Below are 5,190 nucleotides of genomic sequence, written 5' to 3' on the forward strand. Positions count from 1 at the left end.
ATAACACGAAGCGCAAAACTAAAATATTTATGATAAATTTACTGCTACTACTACTACTACTACTACTACTACTACTACTACTACTACTACTACTACTACAACTACTACTACAGCTGCTGCTGCTGCTGCAACTATCACCGTCACCTTCACTACTACTACTACTACCATCATCCTTACCACAACCAGCACCACCACTACCACCACCAGCACCAACACCACTACCACCACCACCACCACTGCTGCTACTACTACTACTACTACTACTACTACTACTACTGCTGCTGCTGCTGCTGCTACCACTACCACTATAATCATCCTCACCACCACCACTACCATCACCACTCTACTACTAATAAAACTACTTTGGTGGTCGATGATGATGATGATGATGATGATGATAATGATGATAATGACGATGATGTGGATGATGATGACGATGCTGACGATGATGATGAAGGAAATGATAAAAATATAACTATAGCAAGGGCAACAAGTGAATGATGATTCACGTCCTCCTCCACCCACCCCTTCCTCATCGTCATCGTTAATTATCATCATCATCATCATTAACATCATCATCATCAGCAACGGTATTGACATCAATTGCTGCAATGACTGCGTTTGTTCTCTTTGCAACGTCACCAACACAACAGCAGATCCAGCAACAACTGCAGCCTTCCGCCACCAGCTTGACCGTTTCCAACCGTACCTGTACCACTGCCAAAATCACACTTCGTCGGTTACGACGACGAGGGTTCCAGTGGATTCAATCAACGGAACAGCCTGCTCATGAAATTAACGTGCAAGTGGCTGAGCATTCCACAGACACGTGTACCCTTAACGTAGTTCTCGGGGTGGTTCAGCGTGAGACAAAGTGTGACAAGGCTTTCCCCTTTGAAATACAGGTACAACAGAAGCAGGAAAAAAAAGTGAGAGAAAGTTGTGGTGAGAGAGTACAGCAGAGTTCACCACCATCCCCTGCCGGAACCCCGTGGAGCCTTTAGGTGTTTTCGCTCAATAAACACTCACAAAGCCCGTTCTGGGAATTGAAACTGCGATACTACAACCGCGAGTCCACTGCCCTAACCACTGGGGTATTGTGCCTCCACTAAGGAGCACTCTGTCGGTTACGTCGACGAGGGTCCCAGCTGATACGATCAACGGAATAGCTTACTCGTGAAATTAACGTGCAAGTGGCTCAGCATTCCACAGACACGTGTACCCTTAACGTAGTTCTCGGGGATATTCAGCGTGACACAGTGTGACAAGGCTGGTCATTTGAAATACAGGTAAACTCACAACGCCTGCTCTTGGAATAGAAAAAAAACGCGATCCTACGACTGCACACACACACACACACACACACACACACACACACACACACACACACACACACACGTATATATATACGACGGGCTTCTTTCAGTTTCCGTCCACCAAATCCACTCACAAAGCTTTGGTCAGCCCGAGGCTATAGTAGAAGACACTGACCCAAGGTGCCACGCAGTGGGACTGAACCTGGAAGCATGTGGTTAGGAAGCAATCTTCTTACTGTAACAATAAGTAATGGGTGTATATGCATATACACCCACTATTTATTTATACATCCTTCCTTGTTTGATGAAAATTACAATATTCCATAAATCCACCAAGGCTTCCTTCGACTGTTCCTTTGAAATATACCTTCGCTTTTTGATCTACACAGGTATATCGTTTTTTTTTCTTACCTTACTTTTTCTTTGAAAAACTTTTCGGGTAAGGAGACTAAAGGATTTCGTGACATATCTAATCTGAATTCAGAATTTGTTCTTTGATAGACAATACATACAAAAGACATTGTTTTTGCTGCCATCTTAGGTGTTGGATGCCGTTAGTGAAAATTATATATATTTTATTTTCAGTGTAGAGAAAAATTCTGCGTTCGCTTGTTTAAGTTTTGTAATTTGTTTTAAAACTTTATGTTCGTGTTTGCATGAATATCGAAAATATTTTCAAATCTCTTAGGAAATTTAACACAAGACGAAAAAGCTAAACTGTTACACGAAAAAGGCAATATTTACAAATGAAATTTAAAAAAAATTCCGACTAAAAACCTTTTTTACACCCCAATTTTAAACGGGGTGGACACCCAAATTTTGTAAAGCCTATTAATAAGCATATTTTTTTAATTATGAGGTTTTGAGTGGGTGGGGGTATTAGTCGATAATATCTACTCAATTCTTGTCTGGTACTTAATTTATATTTCAATAACAACAACAACAACATAATAGTAATAATAATAATAATGAATTATGGCATCAAATTTTGGCACAAGGCCAGCAATTTTAGGGGTGGTGTAAGTCATTTACATCAAACTTGAGTGACAAATATTTTATCGATCCCGAAAGATTGGTCGGCAATATCGACATCGGTGGTGTTTGAACTCAAAACCAATCCGGAACAAATGCCGCTTAGCATTTTGTCTGACGCGTTAACGATTTTGCCAAAAATAGTAAGAGACCAATTGTTTTGGGAACTGCTTTAATAACTTTTGCATATAGTAACGATAACAAGTACGAGTCGAGTACAAGACAAAACCAACAACGACAGCAACAACAACATCAACAATAACAACAACAACAACAACAACAACAACAATAACAATAACAACAACATAAACAGCAACAATAACAGTAAAGACTAAGGGAAATAAAAGTAGCAAGACGAAAAAGATGTAGAGGAAGGACAATAAAAATAAGTAGAGAAATAAGAAGCAGAAGAAAAAAGAATTGGAACATGGAAATAAGGGAATGAAGGTTTTGAAGAATGGAAAGAAGAACAAGCAGGAGAGAATAAGATTGAGTTTAATGAAGGATGACAACGACAGGAACGATGACGATGGCGGTGGTGACGATGGTGGTGGTGATAATGGTGATGATGATGATGATAGTGATCACGACCGAGAAGAAGAAGGAGGAGGAGGAGGAAAAGTTAGTAGTGGAGGAAGGAGGTGGAGGAGGAGAGGAGAGATTGAAGAGATAGAGGAGGAGGATGAGAAGAAGACGAAGAAGAAGAAGAAGAAGAAGAAGAAGAAGAAGAAGAAGACAAAGAAGAAGAAGAAGAAGAAGAAGAAGAAAGTGAAGAAGGTGAAGAAGAAGAAGAAGAAGAAGAAGAAGAAGAAGAAAGATGTGACAGAAGAGAAAGAAAAAGATCAAGTAGGAAAAAGGAGAAATGAAGGAAAAAACTGTAAAGAGAAGTAAGAAAGGTAGAGGGAGATGAAGATGAAAAAAAAAAGAAGGGAGAAGGTAATATCATAGGAAGTAAGATGGAAAATGGAAGAAGCAAAAATAAGGAGAAAAACAACGAAGAAATAATTAGTGGAAAGAGAAAATAATGAATAAAAGCGAAAAAGAAGGAAAGAGGATTGCTGAAAAAGAAAAAAAGAATGAAGAAAATTAGTCGAAGTGTATGAAGAAGTAGAACATGTAGAGGATATTGATGAGGAAAAAGAAGAATTAGAAGTTGAATGATAATAATAAGAAGGAGACGAGTAAGAAGAGCATCAACTACAACAAAATGACAAGAATAAGAAGAGTAAGTTACAAAAACAAAGACGTAGACAAGAAAATTGAAAATATACAAAATAACTTGATAAGATAAATCAAATACATGGTGGTAAGGTGTGAGAGGAGGATGAGATGAGAAAAGAGAAAGAAGGAGAAAAAGCGAAAGTGAAAGTGAAAGTTTGGCTGTCAAACAGAAGCAACAGCATTGACATGCAGTTGAGTTAAATGAATTATCGCAGAGTAAAATAAAATTGGGTGTTATCCAAAACAGTCGACTGCTAATGTTATCCCCCTTTCCCATTTACCACTTCACTAAGCTGTCAATTTAATCCAACCACAGAAAGAATCAATGGCTACTGGTGGTGGCCTTTTGCTTCGTCTTCATTCTCCACGGACTCCTCCTCCTCGTCTTTTACATGCTTTTGTATCTCCCCTCCCTCCATCACTCCGATATTTTGTTGCCGCTCTGGGACTCTGTAACTTTGTCAAAGTTTCTCCCGTTTTCTTTTCCCCAATCTCGTTTGCTCATTCATCAATCATCATTTGTTTTGATTCTTTCAGCTTTTCTGGTTATTATCCTGCATTCTCACCCCCCCCACTACTCCTGCTCCGTAGATTCCCTCTCATCTTCTTCCTTTACCCTTTCCGCTATCACCCTTTTTTTACATTCTATTTCTCTCGTCACATTCCCCTCTTTCTCCTCCCCCTCTTCTATCTCATCTGTCACACTTCTCCAACGCCTCCTTCACTTACAATGACTTTCACTCTTACATTTCTCTTCAGGTGCGTCTGAACCTTAATTTTCTTATATTCTCCATTACTCTACTCTTAACATCTTGTCTCTCACACCGTTTGTCTATGCATCTCCCCACCGCACTATAGACTCTATCTCAGTCCCATCGCGCCTTCATCCATCTCTAATGACTTTACATCTATTTTTGCTCATCTTGCTCCACTGGCTGCATACTGCCGCATAGCAAACTGCACTACACCACACCATGAAAGCCAATGATTAGGTCTCTTTATCGTTGCTTAATCTGCTAGAAATAGCAGCTAAATCACTCTTAAATACCACTCTACCGTTTACACTGTACCGTTTACAACACATTGCCTCAAACTACGCCATACAAACGAATGATTAGATCTCTACATGGTCGGTCAATCAGCTAGAAGTAGCAGAGAGATCTTTTTTAAATCACACCTTATCCTCTGAAGAATGAAAACGGAACATAATGTTACAAAGACAGGATGGTCAGGGCCAAAATGATAGATGCATGCGAAAAGTTAATCTACTACTATACTGCAAATACTAAACTAGACTTCAGTAATGTTACAGTATACAGCACTAAGCTACATTAAGGTATACTAAAACGTACAGTATAGAGCAGCATTTCTCAACGGGGGTTCCCTGGAACCCTAGGGTTCCGCAAAAGGTTCCTAAGGGTTCCGCAAGAAAGTGAGATAAGCTAATGCTAATTTCATGATCGTAATATTACTATTCATGCACAGCATATTATTGGTTATTGTAATATAGACATCATCCTATCTAACCTATTATGTTATCAAAAAAATATAACAACCGTTGGGAACATATTTAGTGATGTCTGAAATTTATGGACACCCTGTACTATATATATATATATAT

This window comes from Octopus bimaculoides, chromosome 9 (assembly GCF_001194135.2).
Source record: "Octopus bimaculoides isolate UCB-OBI-ISO-001 chromosome 9, ASM119413v2, whole genome shotgun sequence".
NCBI classification, from domain to species: Eukaryota; Metazoa; Mollusca; class Cephalopoda; order Octopoda; family Octopodidae; genus Octopus; species Octopus bimaculoides.